General features: G+C 41.9%; 1 protein-coding gene across 3 annotated transcripts in view; it reads left to right on the top strand.

Annotated features, from left to right (window-relative positions):
- Window positions 1-20,083, top strand: part of LOC118103598 (interleukin-1 receptor accessory protein-like 1) — a 260,882-nt gene that overhangs the window by 23,989 nt on the left and 216,810 nt on the right. For 2 of the 3 annotated variants that reach the window (XM_035150688.2, XM_035150686.2), the window contains exon 1: window positions 18,874-19,359. The exons of the other annotated variant lie outside the window; for it this stretch is intronic. The gene's annotated coding sequence lies outside the window, so the exon portion shown is untranslated. Of the gene's footprint in view, window positions 1-18,873; window positions 19,360-20,083 lie in introns of those variants that run through there. 3 annotated transcript variants of the gene reach the window in all.

The raw sequence follows: 20,083 nt of genomic DNA, 5'->3' as shown, positions 1-20,083 counted from the left end.
CTTTTGCTTCAGGCCCCCAAAGTCCTTTTAAACGCTCCTGGCTGAGACGTCTCGTGCAACACGGGCTGCAATGAACGAGTCTCTCTATCCAAGCAGCACGTCCGTTACTGAGGGCAAATATCATCAGTTGTAATTACATCACCATTCGGGAAGAATCGGCAGATTTTGTCTTTGTCTCAGAAAATACCAAATAAAAAACGAGTTAAACAGTGGAGCTTTTGCTTACCTGAGTCAGATGCATATATTGATATATCACAGTATAATATGGAAAAAAAAATTGCAGCGTACTCGCCGTCTGTTCCTTGTAAACCTGCGAGTAATATTTCCCAATAACAACTGCGATAGCGCCACTTGTCAGATACGTGGAGGTGCTTGTGATGATGCATGTGGAGGACATATTTTATTTGAGGTGTTGTGCATCACTTTCCTCCTTCAGTGTTTCTCTTTCCTCTGCGGTGATCTGTGTGATTTCCCACCCACTCTGTTGTCTGCCTTCAACTGAAGCTCTCTTGCAGAAATCCCCCGTTTTCCACCTCACTCAGTCGCCTATTGGACGATCAGCACTCTCAAGTGCGTTGCTTGAGAGTGAGCTATTGATCGGCCGTTTTCCTTGAGTTTATTCCAACTCACGTGTTCTTATCAATTCCAACAGGTAGCAGTTGTCAGCGGGTCAAATTAAACCGTAATGACATTTTTTTTATTAGGCAAGCACATCCAAATAGACTTGTGATTATTCTGCTGATTAGAATATGAGGGAGTGCAAATTAAACAGCATATTAAGGAGGTCTGTAATAAAATCCATTAAGATTATGGTTTTACAAAGTTCGCAAGGTTAATATTGGATACTGGAGTCCTCATTAAAGTGTTAATCTTCAAGATTACTGCTGTAATGTTTCTTCATTTTTCATAGTTACAGCCAAGCCTCAGAGTTTTAGTGTAAGAAATAATGCAGCTTTTTACTGCAAGTTCACAGCAGGTGCCCCTCCTGATATCCTGACACGTGCACTGTTAGTTTCCCATGTAAGCTCTCATCTTGTATCACACGGGATAACAGATTTTAATCACGGGTCTCAAGGTCGACTGTAAAAACTGACGTGTAGAGAGCATGTGAGCCGGAGAAGATCCCCACGCTTCATACCTTTTTGAAGTCAGTATCAAAGCTTCTTACCTGTTGCTGTATTTCTCCCACGTGTGACACAGAGTCTGTCCATATTTTTTTTCTGCACACCAGCGGTTTCTCCATTTTTAACACCAAACAGAGATTTACTCCAATAAGCTTCTTCACACAGCACATTGTTTTCATGCGATTCATTTGCACAGCAGTAATATTTTGAACCTGTATCCAGTCAATGCAAGCATTTACATCAGCCAGAGCTATTTCTGCTTTTATTTTTTTGGGTCGATTCGTCACAAGGTGTCGCTTCTGACATGTACACATCCAATCAGAATGCGTGTTGCCACAAAGTCCGAGTCACATTTTGAAGCAGTAGAAGAACAAGTTCCTCCTCTATCCCGTCTGAAGTTTAGTTGTCGTTTTATTTAATGCACTTGTTAATGCATGCTTCATTATTTTATTAAGTAAAAGCAGCAACAGATCATAGCTTGATGTCGATGACATCGTTTTTCTCCCCCTGAGGCCCGATTTTATTTGTTTTATCCTTGTGATTTATTCACTAAATCGCTTTGCACTGAATGTAAATTGTCTGGTGCGTGGAAATTCACCCTCAGAATTATTTGCAATTGCCACTGATATTTAAAGGCCTTCCATCTATGTAGATACCTCTGGTCCTGCAGGTTCTGAATTATTGGCCTCAGTTATTTCTGCTGCCACTCTTAATATAATGCACATGACTGGAGTTTTGTTTGCCATGTACACAACATTGAAAAATTGCCCTCACCCACTGAAATTTTAACGGCTTCATGTCTTGTCAGGAACAGTGCCCCAGTTTCTAAGCTGCTGTATACAACTTTTATTGCAGCTACTTTCTACTGAACAAATAGTCCCTTTGAAATGTGTGAACACTTTCATATGAGAGATTATGTCTTTACCTGATAATAAAGAGTGGAATATCTCCACGCTCAGCAGTTCCCATTGCTGCACAAGCTCATTTATTGATCTCAGTGGCTTTGTAACACAGTGGCCAACATAGTGGTGGACCACTGCTGGCTTGGCAGTGTGCACTTCTTTAAGGCCTTTTTTCCTCCTGTGTATATACTTGGTATGTGCCTCTGGTATAGCACAAAAGAAACACACATTAATGAATGCAAAGTTTGCTGTAGAAACAGTTATATTCTGTTTATTAGAATCTACTAGAAAAATGTTTTATCATCTGAAACTACCCCCTGAATCTTTTGTCTTCAGATGCATATAACTAATGAACAAAGAAGTGAACCATCCTCCCATTTAAAACACATTTTAATGTTTACTTTTTCTATGTCCGTCTTAGACAAGACCTGTTGGAAGAAGAACTGTACATTCACGTGGTCTAATATACCGTCCTGCTCAAAGATTACACAACTTAGACCAGTGTCTCCTTCACAGCTTTATTTTTGGCTTCCTCTCTTCCTTCTCAGCAAATGAGCGTATGGAAAAAAAAAGCATCCAGACACTGAGATTCGTGCAGTTACCTGCAAGTTAATGAGAACTGGAAAACTTAAACTCAAAAGCCCTTTTTATGACGATTCATTCCACTACTTCAGTAAAGAAAATGCAGGTAAATGGTTTCTGTCTTTAATTGGGTGTCTCAACAAAAACGAGACACAGGACCCCTTGGCAAATTATGGCAGACACATTATGCTGATTATATAGACTAAATGGGAAATAATTTAGTTTTAATATCATTAAAAGAGGAAGCTGTCACATTGAAATACAGCAAGTAATGTGCAGAAATGAGACTGAGAATAGTGAGAATATAGTTTGCACTGATTGTAATCATGACAAGAAGCTCAGCTTTTTGTTCCTTCTCATCTTCTTCCTCCTGTTTCAGTTTCATCTTAACCAGTCTCCAGATAAACAAATACAGAGTGCGTGCAGGTGTGTGTGAGAAGATGAGACATTCACACACTCGGCATTGAATTATATAAGATCCAAAATAATACTAGTCCTAGTCCATTTGAGTAGAATAATGCTACAGCTGCAGTCCTGTGTATGTAGGTTGTGTTTTACAGTTTATGTTCAGCCTGACATGAATACGTTTATCGATCTGAATTTGAAAACAGTTTGAGTTCCCTCAGCACGTTAGTAAAAGTTTCTGATACTCAGTCATTAGAGAGCCACCCCCCCTGTGAACCGGTGTAGCTTTGTAAGGAATCTTTGTTTTCTGCCATATCTGAGTGCACCTCTGCTGAGCTGGGAATTGTGTCAGCAAAATGACAGTAAAGATGACAAAAGCTTCAGCAAACTGGAGCTGAGATTCTGCTGAAAGCTGGTCCATGGGTCCAACTTGGCCCCCGTACCAAACCCGTGGTTCTTTGAAGCGTTTAAAAGAGAATATGATGATTTGTATTTGATACATTTTCATTGAACTTAAACATTTTTTAGATTTTGAGGAGAAAAAAATGTCTCATTACAAGCTTAAAGTTTATTTTTTACTCAGAACATTAACTGTCAACATAAGAAACTTATTCAGTTTCTTTTTAATCTCTGGCCTTTTGCCCATGTTACATTCAAACTCGTTGCCTGTGCCAGAGAATTTAAAATCTCTCTCCTAAAGCCGGGATCTTAAGAGAAACAAGCCGAGTAGAACATCTTTGAGATATTTTAATTATTATGTTTGTTTTTTTGTGGAGAACTGGAGACCTGCAGATAATTCAGCTTTTCAACCTTGCACAAAACATTTGGCCACTACAATTGTCCAATATCATCAAAGTTGTAAGAACATATGATAACTAAGATGTAGAGATATTGTTAACAAGATGTTTCTCCATCATGTACAGTTTCTCCATCATGTACAGTTTATTGACTCCAATTATATGAAATGCAGTCAGTTTCTGCTCAGGGAGTATTGATTTTACGTGTCTCCTTGGAAACAAAGCACTTTGATGGATTGCAGTGGAGACGATGAAAAGCTTAAGCAAAAATAAAAAAAGTAAAAGTGTTGCCTTGTACATGAATTAAATAGATTTAAAATTCATAATAATTGTTTGTAATAATAATAACTTGCAGAGGTGAAATAATTCAGGCCAGGAATTTGACTCCATCCTAGGCCACCCTCACTCAAACCGTCATTGTGAAATTGTGTGTTTTGCAGGAGAAAGTAGAGGCTTAAAGTCATAGCAGAAACCCAATGCAGGTTAAACTGCCGTAGTTTTCTAATATGCATGCTCTCTCTCTCTCCCTCTTTTCACTTCTCCTACCACTCATCAACGATTGATGATTATTTGCATTATATTAATCCCCGTTATTCAAGGAAAACTCAGTGTAGGGCTCTGGTCCTCCAAGCAGTGCAGCAGCAACAGTGTGGACACAGCAATGCTTGCCAGCCACAGCGGCTCAGCGAGGGAGTCGTCATGCACACAGAGTCGCGCCTGACGCAAGAACTCAGTCAACTTGTTCCTTCTTGATATACGTATCATCACTGGTTGAGTTAACTGATCACGGCACAGGCCAAAAAGACCCTCAGGCTACCGAGAAAAAGTCTGAGTGCTTCTCATTGGCTGTCCACCTCTTAACAATTGATTAAGGTAGTGACATGGTCATGCATAGAAGAAAAGAAATTGACAATCGGTTGGAAACACAAAACTAACCGCGGTCAAATGCGTGGAAGTTGCGTTGTTGACACATCCGTCCTCTCAACCCTCCTGCTAACATGGACTGTGTTGCTTTGCATCTTGTGCATTTGGAGCGAGGGTCTGTGCAGTGGCGATCATTGACTAGCACGAGCCCTAGAGAAAACCGTGCTATCACTATTGGGTTTAGTTACACGTTTAATGGGTCATTGCAGAAAGTAGAGAGTCACGTGGTGGATGTGCATGAAGTTTGTCCGACTTTCGTGCAGGAATCAAGCGTTTATGTGCAATTGTGTCACTCATCAAGTGTTGTCGTTGCTGAACCGTGTGACCATAGTTTATTTGCCATCCCCACTGTTATGTTCTTGGCTCTGTCTGAAGGATTGTGCACAACATATCCGTTCAAATCTGTTCTTCTGATTTGATGTGCTGAAGATTGAAGGGACTGTTCAAGTGTCCTTCAGCTCTGATCCACTAGTGCTTTCAAAGGATAGATGATATCACAGAGTCCACTGAAGGCCTGAGGGTCTAATGCAGCTGCAGACTCTGCACTGCTGATAATTACACCCCACAGCTTTCAAAATGCCAGTGGTTACCAGAGAGAATCATTCTGGAGATGTGAAAAAAGAAAAAAATCTGCTGCAGAATTGCAATATTTTGCAAAGTCTAGAGTATTGCCGCGTTTGAACCGGTCATTGTGCGGGAGAAACTGCTGCGTGGTGATGCAGCTTGTTAAGTCCGGAAGGAAACTCTGTGGAGACATCCAGTTAAATATTTCATCTAAGTTTGCGCATGAAATGCCAGAGTCGGAAGATGCTCATGCGGCACAGGCTGAATCTTTCAACAGGAAATGTGTCATGATCAAGAGTAGAGAAGACGTGTCGCTCCGCTCCCTGATCTTCTGTAGGATTCTCCTAAAATCTGATACCCATTAAATCGAAAAGGCCTGACATGAGCCCCCGACCCAGTTTGCGCCTCTCGTGTAATTATCTTTTTAACATTGGAGGAATCTCGTGTTTATTTCACAGTCAAGTGACGGAAACATGCAGTGGCTGTCCATCAATAATAAATACCGGTGGAATGTCATTTTGAAAAGCTCGGCAAAACCTTTTACACACCTGTAATGAGTCCTCAGGTTCATAGCTTGTTGTTGTACTGTGATTTGACTCGTGGATAAAATAATAGTATTAATCAAAGGAGAGACATTGCATTTGAAGATTTAAGGTATGTCTTCCTATTAAGCTTCACACTAACCCTCTGGTGTCGCTTTCTTGATTTGAAGTGGTCTAATAACCTAAATCTTTTATTTGTCAGAAAGCACAGTGAAAGAAAGTGAAAAGAAATTCCTCTTGCCATCTTGATACAAAATCTGAATCATTTAGCGGAGCATTTTAATACGTACGTGCCACAGAGCATGATTGGATGTTAATTGGTAAATTGCACCATGTAGTGTGGAAACACCTGCATTTGATATATATTTCTCCACTCAGTCACTCAGCTGTTTTTCTTGTGTAAGTGCATAATGTTGTCTGTGTGTGTCTGTGTTGTTTAGAATCAGATCGTGTTGGTGATATTTTATTATACAGTACCTAAATGAATCTCAAACACTCCCAGGGGAAACTGTAACTCTTTTTCTCACCCTCCAAGATTCATAATGCAAACTCCTACTTTCTACTTCAAGTATAAAGTAATACTTTTTTAAGGTGGAACAAAAAAACTATCCTTTCTTCCAAAACAAATACTTTCAGACGTGGAGGAAAAAGAGATAAAGAAATGTTGGATAATGGGAGTATATAGTCAGGTGGGTAAGGGGTATGAGGTGTTGGGTGGATAAAGGAGAGAATTAGGGAAGGGTGGAGAAGGAAAAGGGGTCTGGGCTTCAGGAGGAGAGATGTTCTTCTGTTACCAACCCCTGCTCTTCTTTTTCTCGCTCATTTCTTTATCGTCACTATCTTCTTTTTCCGTTGTGTTGTCTTCCTCTTCTTTTTGAGTCTTGTTCTCCTTCCACTTGTTTTTTAATCACGCTGCTCCTCCTTATCCTTTTGTATTTGCCGCCGTCCATCTTCCAGCTGGTTAACTTGCTCCATCAGAGACTTGTTTTCCTCTGTGAAAGCCTGTGTGTCCGTGATTGTATACAGCAGAGAGCATCATAGGGTAACTGCGCAGTGTGTTGGAGCTGTAAAGGTCAGCGCTAAACTGCAATGGTACACGTACTTCCAAATGTTTGTTCGAGCAAAAATCTCCCATCTGTTTTCATCCCTTTTGTAACACATTTAAAATTCTGAGTACACACAATGAATCTGAGATACTTCCTGAGATGGTTTGGTTTGCAGCCCCGCGCGAAACAATCAGTGACACTAAATGTGTCACACTCTCAGGTAGTGTCTAAGTTTTTCGCAGCACAAAACAGAAACAGCAAATACCAGTGTTTAGTGTAAGGCAGCAGCACAGACTGTAGACCTGATTGCTTTACAGACGTTTTTTATTAGCGCGTCTTCGTTTGCCGTGAGGACGCTGAGCAATCCGTCATGTGCCGCTGTAGTTTTACATTTGCACCTGCTGCGGCGCACAGGGGATATTGAGAAGCAGAGAAGAAGGAGCTAAATAACCCCGGACCCAAGCCAAAATTCAAACCCACACACAAGGCTACAGTGTGCGCTTGATTTTGCATTAAAGAACATTAATTCCCCCCCTCTCCTGAGACTCTGTCTTTCACCGGCATTCCTGAGGTTTCACAGCGTTGATCCAAACTGGTTTTCTAATGGAAACTACCTCACACTGGGAGAGGTGGAAGTGGCAGTTGGTGTGACGGGATTAGCTTCAACTCTGGCCGGTATGCACTGCTTGTCCAATGATGTCAGATTACATCGAAAGAAACCAATAAGAGTGGCGCGGAAATAGCGACCGAGGCACAATTTCCCTGAGTGACAGGGCGACGTTTGCTGTGCAGCATGCGTAATTAAAAAAAACGTGGCAAACTCTCTTTCTGGCTTGTTGAGTCTGCTGTTGAGCTTGAGCAGTTTTTACTGTTGTTCTCGTGCCTTCACTCTGTTGCACTGACGACTGTCCCCCGTGGGTGTGTGGGACGGAGAGAGGAGTCACAAGAAGCCATGAAAGGAGGCTGGCTCGTGCCTGCTTCTTTTTTAGTGGCCGCTTTTAGATACGATCAAAATAAACGTTGTACCTCAGAGGCACAAGGCCAGCGACCAATTCTGTTTCCTTTTTTTTTTTTGTTGCAGTTTGTTGATTTCCTTGTTGTATTTGTCGTCAGGCAGGGAATCAGACACAGCAATAAAGCAGATTGATGAAAGTGTAGGAAGACGGATTGAAAGACAAGCGGACAAGCCATATTTCTGAGCACGGGAATTTAACCTGCGTTGCGTTTTTTATCAGTCAAAATATGATCTAACCGGGCAGGAAGTATGGAGATGCAGATCATGTTCATGGAGTTTGATTTTCTTTTCCTGAAAAACACATTCTGAGCGTTGCATTTATTATTGTGTGATTTTTTTTTTTTTATCATTCTGCATTGTGTCACACTTGCGTTTTCTGAAAGACTCGGCTCAGTCTTCCTGCTCCCTTCTGGGGGACAAACACATGGGGAGTCAGAGAGTTGACACCAGGAAAAGGGAGTCGTCTGCGGGGAAACAGGGAGACGCAGTGATGTGACTCTTTGCCAAATGTTTACAGGCGAGCTGACATAGTTAGAGCAATGGAAGGGGCTGAAACGAGGCTGTCTCTCTCTGCACTCTTGGAGGAACGGGAGATAGGAAATCTAGGTCATCGCCACTGATGCATCGCAAAGTGAACTTCAAACAAACCTGGCCTTTAGCGTGATGTCTCTCCAAAGCTGTGTTACATACCATCAGAGACCGATCGCCATTTTCTGCCAAGAGCCGCGGCGCTTTTGCCTATTCTCCATATCGAGTGCCACTCTATTCATCACTATCTGTCAATCTTCCTATTTGTGTAGGAATGTGCGGTTTACCATATGTATACAAAGGAATCGTCCGTTTGGATCTGGCTTTGTAGCCAATTAGCTGGCCTATAGTTAGACCACATGCTAGGCTTCTGTTCCTCATCTGCCCTTCACTGAATTGCCTGAGGGAAGTCTTATCTGTAATCATAGCCCTGGGAATTGTGGTAAAAAGCTTTGTTCTACTATTCAAGGCTCGATCTGTCTCTTTCAAGGGCAGCTGGTTGAAACAATGGTGTTGTGTTGGGAAGGATTCCACTTCCCTCAAAATGCTTGTGGTTAAATTTGTATTGTCCCCATTCAGGAAAAAAAAAAAAAGTCCTCATGTGGTTATTAAACACATTTTTTGTAATTTATTGTAATTGTACCAAATTAAAATAATGGCTTTCCTCTCACATCCATTTACAAAGCCATCACTTGACTCTCGAGTGACTTCAGACTTCATTAGTTTATAAAACTTTTCAGAAGTGTAGAGGCAATTCTGCTTCAGCGAGCAACACAAGAGAGCTCCCATTAGAAATGTATGAGATTTAAGTCCAGATGAACCGAGACCCCATCAAAGAAAGAACACAAAAACAGGCCCTGTAGTTCAGAGACGTTCAAACATGCAGCACCATTTTAGAATAATGTTTTGTGAGGTGCTGCACCGCACGAGCTATAATTAATGCAGACAAGGCCCAAGTTGTGGGTTCACTCGCTGTTGAGTGTAGGAAAGCTTTCTGGCTCCAGTGTTAAGTAAATGGGGATGCCTGCTCTTCGCTAACAGAAGGGCTGAGTGAATGTGGAAAGTGCAAAAGGATGCAGTTGTTTGAATGGCCTTTACACAACAGCTTAAAACAACACTTTCTTGAGTAATTTGGAAATGCAATGAATTCTAATATGGCTCCAAAGTTCAGTATCATGATTTTGTATTATTGATTGAATTACTTCAGCCACACGCACACATCGAAACACAACATGACATCACTGATGCACTTTTCATGTTCTTCAAGGAACTGAAAGTTGACTGCTGACAAAAAGGCAAACGAGGAACTAGTTTCCACTGAATATAAAGATGGACGACATGCCGGCTCCCAGGTCATAAATCCTGCCTCCCCCATGTTAAGGGACGGGACATGGACCAAACGAAGTGCAGGTCAAATAATTGTTTCTCCTGAGCATCCTACTGGTGTTTGTTAAAGTGAATGTTTTGCAGGGAAAGCTATGTTTTAATTGGTTATTTGATGCAAATATTGATTATCATCAATATTTGATGATAATAACAAGGTAACAAGTGTTTTGTTTATTGACAGCTGAGACTGACTTGTGATTGGTTGAGTGTATGCATCGACGCTACTGATTGCTACTGTGCATACTCTGGCTCCAAATGATGGCACCGTTCCCATTCGGGATATTCAAGCTTCATGTCTGGATAGTGGGAGGAAGTGGAGACGCGTCGTCCTTTTAACGTTAACATTAACTTGTTGATATTGATTTTTAGAGACACACCATTAGTGCTAAGTGATATCATCAAAAATGTATCTACAAAATAGGGCGGCAATGACTTCTGGCACTTTTATGACAGCAGATCTACTTTTAATAAAGCAGCCACAGTAAACTGTTAGTTGACTTGAAGACGACAGTTGCACACGACCTCGTGAGGTGAGGCGTTCTGGTTTGTGTGCAAACTACTCTCGTCATGTTCAGCATTAAATCAGTGCAGGATGGAAAAGAACAATTACTGACTGACATTGGTTTGTTTGTCTGCCGTGTAAACAACAACACTAGTTACTCTTCAACCAGGTGAGAAATTCCAAGGATTATAACTCTGTTACATGGACAAGAAGTAGTGTTTCCCTCGGTTTTCCAGATATTAACTTCCACCTGTTGTTCCTCGTCGTATTTAGTGGGTTTCCTTTCTTGACTTTGTTAGACCGGCAGAGTTGCAGTGGTGACATTATTGATCAGTTCACAAGATCAAATCAAAGATAATTAAAGCCAAACAATTCAGAGCTTTCCTCACAATCTCAGGAAGTCCATTATAAAACCTCCTCAGCTCTCCATATTAATCAAATCTCTGTGGATAAATACACTTGCCTTTCCTCCCTCCAATTTCAGAGTCGTGAGAATTTGTCCAGCTGGTTAATAGCATTTATTTATATTATTCACAGTATTAAGAATTTAAGCTCTGGGGGAAAAAATGATACCATTTCAGGGCTGAATCATTTTACAGTTATGAATTCTCAAAATAGATGGAGCAATGTACGAACCTCCTCGCGTGTATGCCAACTCAAACCAGCGGCTCTTACTCATCTCTGACAGTCTCACCGTGGTGATATATGCCCTGCTTAATACCTTAAATTGGATAATCCTACACCTCACACACTTGCATGAGAGCGTGGCACTCCTCCATGTTGAGTCCCACGAAGAGGCAGCGGACGGCATGGTAGGATCAAGCTCCCCTGCCAGCTGCGTGGGAGGCATGATGCATTTTAGGAATCAGCAGTTGAATGGTCGTTTATTAGTTACATGGGATGCCCACATTATTCTAATCCTGTACCAACAGGGCTTTTGTTGTTCGTCACTGGGAACGTTGCCCACCTATAGTGCCCCAAAATGTTCTTCCATCAGTATTCAGTGCTCCTCTTGCCGCTCGTTCCTTCCTCCTCGGTAGAAATGAATATTTCTTGTTTCATCTTGAGGTGCACATTTCAAATAGGTTTGACATCAAGCAAACGCGGACCACCTGGGTCTATTTCCATTAATTAAGTGAGCCGTGATGTCCATAGGAAGGCGGGGGGGGGCCTTTTTGTTTCAGCGCGCTGAATATCTTGATTGAACTTCTTGATGCATCTTTCATGCATCAAAGTGCAAGGCTCGGATCGCCTGGTTAACACTACAAAGCCAAACAGAGCTCACCGGGAATTACTTATTATTCACATCACTCAATTACCCTGAAAAACATTGTTCCATGGAAACACGCAGGACATTGTGGCTGATGTGCGCACATCCCATTGAAAAGGCAAATGCCAGAAAAGATTGACTTTGAAGAACGTGACCCATATAGTACATGACACGTCCCTCATCAAGTTAATTCAAGTCGTTTAACCTCATTAAGTCTCAAATGTTCTTTTCTTGTACTTGTTTCTGAAAGACTTTGACTCACAAGATGACTTACAGTGACATAACTTAAAGCTCCAGTGCAAGTCCAGCATATTTTCTGCCCAACCATTGAGATTTCACATATCCTGCATTTTTGATTCAGTCTTATCAACTTTGATTTTAAATGCAGACCATGTGGCAGAGATAGACACACTCCAAACACTAGATACAGAAATAAAGAAGAAAAGTTATTCCCTCGTCATTTTGTCAAGTAAAAACTGAATTACCCAAGATGATCACTAATCTAAATCTCAGGGTTTGATTTTCCAGGGTTAGAAATTCCACAGAAAACCTAATTTAATATCTGTCATCAGATCATTTTATGCCATGTATGCTTTTTAACACTAGAGGAAAAAAGGAAACAATACTACTTTTAGATAGTAAAATATCTGGAAAACATCTTGCTCCTACAATATGAGTAATCAGCAGCATCAGATCAGCTTTATATGTATACATTATAGAAATTTGATTTTTACACATTTAAAATCTTTCAAAAATATTTCTTTGGTCAAGCAATTGTTTTTTTTTTTGAGCAGTGTGCATCAGAATCTGACTGACAGGAATAAAGGGTAAAATCATAATTACCCTCTATCATATATCAATGCTAGTCAGCCAGTTTGCACCATGGCCCTGACCCACATACACCTGAATTACTCTTTGTAATAAAAGAATCTGAATTTGTCTCTTAAAAAACGTGATTTAATGAGGGGGTATGGTACATATGCACCCTGTCTCATACATCGTGAACCTACTACATTTTCAAAGAGAGGTAAAGGAGTCAGCAGGGATGTGCATTTTCACATGACACAGAAACGTCTTCCAGCCACGTCTGTGCAGGATTAAACATCGCGTCAAGCTGCACGTGGTCTTTGAATCGGGATTTTAAGCACATATCTCCACACGCCTCAGATATCATGCCACGCACGCCTGCCTCCCTGGAGTATTTATATGTACGGCCTAATTCTCTTCTGGAGCTGCATCATCAAAATATGATTAGAGGGGCTGCAAACTTCTGTGAATTCTGTTTGTATGCAACGTCTCTGCGTTTGCAAAAATCTATTTTCGGAGGTAATATACGCAGCATCTTTTTTTTATTTAACATATCTGACAGAAAATTCTTTTGAATGTATCGATGGAATACATGGCAGACAGAATTTCCACCGTCAACATATCTTCAAAATATTGACTTCCAGCACTTTTTAATTGGATTCAGGTATAGATGCAGGATGCAGCCACATATGGCCAAACTTAGCACGTTTCCCCTCAAAGCGTTTTCAAGGTTAGCAGGTCGCTCACCCTCCTTGCTCTCTGTACTCCATCCCTTTACTCTAAAGCTTGTACGCCTCTGTCGAAAGTTAAAAAAACTGCAGCGAGAGCTTCACACACTCGCAGAAAAACGCTTTCATCGCTTCCCAGTTAAGCACAGCAGCCTTTTCTTAACGGCTCACAGACCTTTCATGACGACATGCAGCGACTGGGGTTGAGGTGGGTGGGATAGTGTTCGGGGGCCCAGGGGGGTCTGCCAGTGCTGCAGTTTGTTTTCCTCAGTTTGAACCAAGATGCAAGAGACTTATTTTCTCTTGTTTCTATAATTGGACTCATTAGGCATCGTGCTGCCCAATTAAAAGTGTAACTCTGCTTATAAACAAAAGTCACATTGGAGTTTGGGTAGCAGCTTTGCTACTTCGGAATAAAACTAAATTGAATTACAGTCGCTGTAAGTTGGGTAACATATAAAAAAACCAAACTCATGAAGAAACATTACAGAAAAGCTGAAGATGAGCATCGGTAGATTTTGTTGTGCTAGACTTTACACACATGAGTATCTGCTATATTGTTTACACTAATGCAGTGCCTGTTTAAAGCCTGCCTGTTTTAAAAAGGGGCAAAATGTCTTAATATTAAACGTATCATGTGTCCAAAAAGCACCAAATTCAAAACTGCACTTCGTTTGTCCCTTAATAATATATATGGCAAGGATGAAGCTACTAAAATGGATGGTTTTCCAGATACATACGATTAGATCGATGACTTCATACCCATAAAGTTGCTTTCTTGTTTTCGGTTCTCCCTCTTTGCTGCAGTTTACTTCGAGGAGGATCTACATGCTCTGTGTTCAGTGTGGTTTAATGGTGCAGTTTGATTCACACGCATTTCACCCCAAATTTCCTCCGAGCACAAAAGTAAAAAACACATTTAGAGTAAGTAGTGGCTCCCTGACAAGAGTTACGATTTGAGTTGTCAGATGTAGGCCAGGGAGGCTATAAAAATATCCGCAACCAGTCTTACCTCTGCCGGAGCGTGCAGCTGTTTATTTTTGGAGAGCAGGTAGTTCAGTTTTTTCCCTCGCAGGAGTTTGGAGAGAGTGCTGTGAGAGCAGAGAGGAAGAAAAAAGTCCGGGAGGGATTTTGTTGTAAACCGATGAGCGTTGTGTCTTCATCACTATTTTCAAGCTGTTTGCTAACACTGCTCAGCGTAACGGAGGCAAATCAAACCAACGCAGTCAGCAGGTTCCCCAAAAGAAAGAACAAAACCAAAATTCTGCACATGAACGCTCCCCAAGTCGATCGTACGGACTCCCACAGCTGACATGGCACAGATTTCTACCAGCGTCCATCACACGCAACTCGTCTCGTCCCTCTTTGTTTAGCCCAGCAGGGGGTTCGTCGTGACTCCGCAGCACCCGATGTGTCGTTTTCCCTCGTGCGCTGAAAGAGACGTAACACAAAGGCAGGATGTACTTGCCCCCTGATGCTTCGATAGTGCTTCACACTGATCCATGTGAACTCTCTTTGCTGGCTGATAAGAATCACGTCTTCATATTCTCTCCTCTGCAATATAAACACCTCTTTTTATCACATTTAAACTTACGTCAACTTGCATCACGTTAAATCTTCTCTGCCGAGCTGCACTGAACGGAGCCATGAATCATGCATCAACCCTGTGATGACATCAGCCCCCCCAAAAAAGACATGCTCGTACAACAGCTCTGCAAGAGATGCTGTGACCTCTTATTGTCAGAAATTATTCTTTTTAAACTGTTTAAATATGAATCATACAAACTGCATTTAGAAAGATCATGACGTGCACATGGAAATGATCACACTGTCATTTATTATAGGGTCTTTCTTAATGTGTGTGTACACTATAATAACTGCTCCTTCCTGTTTGGGTCGGCAGTAATTGGAGAAGGGCTTTAAGGCTTCCTCCAGTGACCTCATTACCCCAATTAAATCTGTCGCCTCCTCTGAAAACAGTCCATCTCACAAAGTGACGTCCGATTTTCACTCCCAGGTTTTCAGGTGAGGAAGTCGAGCGGGGACATATGAATTCGTCTTTAATAGTTTGCTGCATCATCATTACATTTGAAGTCTTTTTTTTTTTTTTATCAATAAAAGAAGCTCTCGTGCAAAATACTTTTAGCAACCGGTTTGTTGACCTTGTCTGTGCTATAAATGCAAAAAGAGTGGCTCAGATTATAAACTTTCCACTGCTCTTTTGTAACAATCTGGCATGAAATGATAATCAATAACTGATTGAAATCTCAGTTTACTGCTCAGTTTAGTGGAAAGTAAAGTGTTTATTATTAAATGATTAAGTGAATCAGGGAATGACTTTGGAAACAAATTCGTAGACTGTATATTAACAAAATGCTGAATGCTAACCACAAACTTATATTCTCTGAAATGACCAGCAGAGGGCGACTCCACTGGTTATACAAAGTCACTAGGGGGTATGGTATGGATACCGTGTGATTGACAGCTGGTGCCATCCAATGGGTGCAGGTCACAGGTGTAGGTGGGCGTGCGGTGTCCTGGAGCTCTCAGTCAGACCAACCAATTATGGTTACTTCTGGTTTCAAAATACCACAAGGTGGCGCTGGACAAAATGCCAAGTTACAGGCTTCAAAATAGCAGTACAAAAAACAATATGGCTGACATCATGGTGGGTTGCCACATGCATGTGATGCGTTCACCTCATATTGTTCAGACCGTCATTTTGAATAGCCACGTTGGACAAATTTAACATTTGTCAGTTGTTATTGAGTGTGAGATTTCAGGAAGTTCTGAATTCTTAGTCACAAATAACACAGAAGAATCGAAAGAGAACTGGGAAAAAGCTTCCCTCACTACCTGAACCCTGAGTGTGAAGTGTTAAAATAGCTTTGAGTATTACTCAGCCAATAAGGGATTATACAGGTGTATTTTAATCATATAACCTTTTTGTTTGTTTGTTTGTGTCTTTTAATAAGAAGATACTGGCTTCCATTTGTCTGTTTAACATATTAAAGTTCTGTCTGAAATTCTTTTGAGGTGCAGATTCCTTCCCCGTTTTATACAAGTGTCATAAATAGATTTTCACTTTTATGCAGTTAATTATAATGTAAGAGTCGGTGACATGTTTTCCACCCAGTATATCAAAAGTTGTCATTTTTAATTGGAAAGGTATAAAGCTTCCCGCTGTTGTTGTCAAGTGGAAATAAATCCCTCGCGTGTGTTTGTTTTTAGACCATTAGAAAACAATGTTTTTGAGTTCAAAACGTGGGTTTTTTGAGAGCGATTCATAAAAGCAGTAACCCACATTAAACTGCACAAACTTGCAAAAGGCACCGGGAGTTTAGAATTATTACAACAGACAAACATCAGCAAACAATCGACCCCCCCATTTGACAGTTGTCCTCACACTAACTGGTTGATGGAGCCGAGGCCATTTGCCGACGGCAGCCTCGGATAGGGAGGGGGAATCAATGCCGTGTTTGTCCACTTCTCCGCTCATTAAGGAGCCTCTATTCACATCAGGGTCAGTATATGACAAAGAGAGCTCACAAGTGCACATTTTCAGTCCCGGGAGGCTGGTTTTTCTCGTCCTCAAAGCCCTCCCCTCATCGAAATTCGCCTCACAGAAACACGGAGCCAGGGGCCAAAGTCTTGACAGGGGTAGCCCAGTGAGAAGGAAATCAAACAAGTCCCTTTTTGATGGCCCGACTGGCCAACAGGGGGGCCCGCGTACGTAAATGCCCTTAATCTGTGCATCACACCTCTGCGGTTGAGGGAGAAAAGCGAGGCGGCCTCACCGTCCATTCATCATCCCGAGTGATTCGGGGTTTTGTCTCTCGCCTGTTGGATGGGAGTCCTTGGTTCCTCATAAATACTGGTTATACCTGAGCTGTACAGATTGAAATCCTTTTAGTCTTTTCAGCGAACTTGTCACATTCATGCCCGTGTGCAGTTAATATTGAACAGGCAAAAGGATGATAGCAAATATTGATATAGTGGAATGAATACTGATGTTAAATGTGGATATACTGCGCTGTAATGGAAACTAAGCACATTGTAAGACCCCCGTTGAATTTGAAAGTAGATTATCAAAAGAGAGCCGCTCGTCTGTGTACTTTTTGTCGAATGAAAACACGAACGCCTTCTTAAAGACATTGAAAAAGAATGATTTTATTTAAATGGAACACAGTGTTTGGAGTATTTCTTTGGCAAAATGTGGGTTTAGTCTCTGCAAGGTCATGCATATAGCACCTGCAAATACAGTGCACGGATTCGTTGGTCTGTTCACTATTTAAGATTATTATTATTCAATACTGGTCTCACACTGTAGATCTCTGTAATGAATTCATTTTTAAGATGATTAATTTTTTCTGCACAGTTGCATGGGATTTATTCCCACATTAATTTTTTTTTTTTTTTTTTAAACCGGGTGAATTTTCTCCTTTTATGCAAAGTTCAGACCACACAACATTTAAAGTGGTCACATCTCTGTGCAGTTCACGCAACACGACGTGCTGTCTCATGATTGGTTCAGAGTTCATACTGCGCAACTGACTGGCGACAGAGGGTCACACACTGCACCCCCCCGACCAGTATATGGTACAGCCCTTTCTCTGCTCCAGTTAGCCGTAGTAGTTGCTTAGTCTTGATATTCAGCCTCCTGGAAATCAAGTTAAGGAGGAGATGTGTCACATGAATCGTCCTCAGCGACAGCTGATCGAAGGCAGAATTGGCTCAGATCTGGGGCTTTTGCTAGCAAGTGGAAAATCAGGCAAAAGATGTTGTAATTTCGAATTTTATGTGGCCATTTTTATAGCAATATTATTTGTGGGTGAATATCCGCGTAATCAGATTTGTAAAATACGTAAAAGAATAAGCACTAAGATTCGAGAATGCACTGAGATTTGTACACGTGTAGAAAAAACTGCAAATTTGCCCAGATATGTGAATATGTAGAGATATTGGTGAATATGATTATTAATTATCACTTTTTTATTGATCTTCTCATGACAAATGGTGATTTTGCAAGAAGTTTGTTTTTATACTGTTTTATGATCACCAGAAATTGTCGCATGTGGCCTTTTGTTGATTCCGATATTTAGATCAATTGAATCCATCGCCACAGATTCAACTTCTTTCATGCAATGATAAGCTTTTCAGACTCCAGAGAGTTATTAAGGGGAGTTTGTTTTACAGTGCATTTCAGCTCTTTTCTGTTGTTTCCATTGGGCGGCAGTGCGTCTATCCTCAAACTGGAGCTGCACCGCATTGCCTGTCGGCCCATCATCTGCTCCTCTCTGCACGGTACAGTGTGAGCCACTAGAAATAATACGCACAATACGAATGTGCGGGTGCGTAATTCGGATGAGTTGGCTCATGTGCGCGCGTCATGAACGTTTGAGCATCATGCAAAGGATGGAGACTCCAGAGGAACGCGGGTCTGATCAGGAACGCTAATACTGTCAAGTCAGAAAGAATGAGGAGGAGAATGGCTGAATTCATTTTCAAAATAAAAGCCAGAGGAGAAAAATTAATTGCAGTAAAATAACACCAACATAGTATACTTTTATTCAACGCAGATTTTGCCCTCCTCGTGATGCTGCTTCCAGCTACAACTTCAATCCACATCCAAATACACGCCCATCGTATACATGGGAACTGTTCATTTCTGTTGCGCTTTTATTTTGACGGCTTATCCTGTCCGTGTCTGTGCCGTGGCCGCGCACTTCACGCATCCAGCGTCCACAGCAACACTCTGAGGGAGAGAGAGGGAGAGAGAGCATGCGGTGTGTCTCTTCCTCTGCACATCACTTTGGCAATTTGCGCTCATGTAGTCCTGCGCAGCGCGGAGCTCACCTGCCGGGGCTGTTTGGCTGTGAGCAACTGATTTAAAAAAGAAACAGAAAAAAGGATAACCACACTCACTGCCTCCTGGTTGTTGCCCTCCCATCCACCAATCCTCTCATTTCTGATCCAGATTTCTTCATTTCTCCTGCTGTTGGAAAGTCTTTCTGTCCTCCGACTTGTGCCAGTCGACTCTGGCAATATGTGATTTTGGGGATAGACGCTGCGCTTTTTCTTTTTTGGAGACTATTTCACTACTGGGATTCCCTTTTTTGTTTCAAACGCCACCGCTTCACTCTGTGGTATAACATCAGATCGTGATAAAGCGTGATGGTGCGGGGCTATCAGGACTGACGGCAGAGTGTACGCTATCATTGGGGAAACTGCGCGTAGGTAAGTTCCATCTGTCCTTTCATCCTCACGTTCCCAAAGTTGGACAGACGCTTACGCTGCCCTCCGTGGAGATGTTACCAGTTTAATTCCATATGCATAGATCAGCATCTCCTACTTATGAACGGGCTCTAACAAAAAGGATCCACGATCTCCTTATATGCGGCACTTAAATGCGCATTTGGAGCGAGCATGTCTCCCCCCCCCCCGGTTACGCATGAATCCCAGTCGCTCTCGCTGTAGTTGCGGACGCAGCCTCCTCCAGTGGAAGTGTGCACGGCTGCAGTACGACAGTGGAAGTGGACTGTTGAAGTCCTCTGTCCTCTTTAGTGGAACCTAACCATCCATCCCAGTGCGTCAGTGGATGAGCTGGTGTTCATTTTACGCATTATTTTCTCTCTCTCTCTCTCGACGTTAATTGTGTTAAACCTGTGCGCATTTGCATTTCGCCCTAGTGTGTCAGCGTCGTGTGTTTGTTTGTGTGTGTGTGTGTGTGTGACCCTGCACAAGTGCGCGATTGCGTGCGTGTCTCCGTGGGTGTATTGCAAATGTGTGCATATGTGCGCGCACACCCAAGGCGCCAATGTGTGTGTGTGTGTGTGTGTGTGTGTGTGTGTGTGTGTGTGTGTGTGTGTGTGTGTGTGTGTGTGTGTGTGTGTGTGTGTGTGTGTGTGTGTGTGTGTGTGTCAGAGGAGGGAGGCGAGAAGAACCTGGGCTTAGTTATTCC

Source organism: Hippoglossus stenolepis, chromosome 24 (genome assembly GCF_022539355.2).
Source record: "Hippoglossus stenolepis isolate QCI-W04-F060 chromosome 24, HSTE1.2, whole genome shotgun sequence".
Taxonomy (NCBI): Eukaryota; Metazoa; Chordata; class Actinopteri; order Pleuronectiformes; family Pleuronectidae; genus Hippoglossus; species Hippoglossus stenolepis.
The sequence above is the reverse complement of the archived record's forward strand: the minus strand, read 5'-3'. Positions and strand labels throughout refer to the sequence as shown.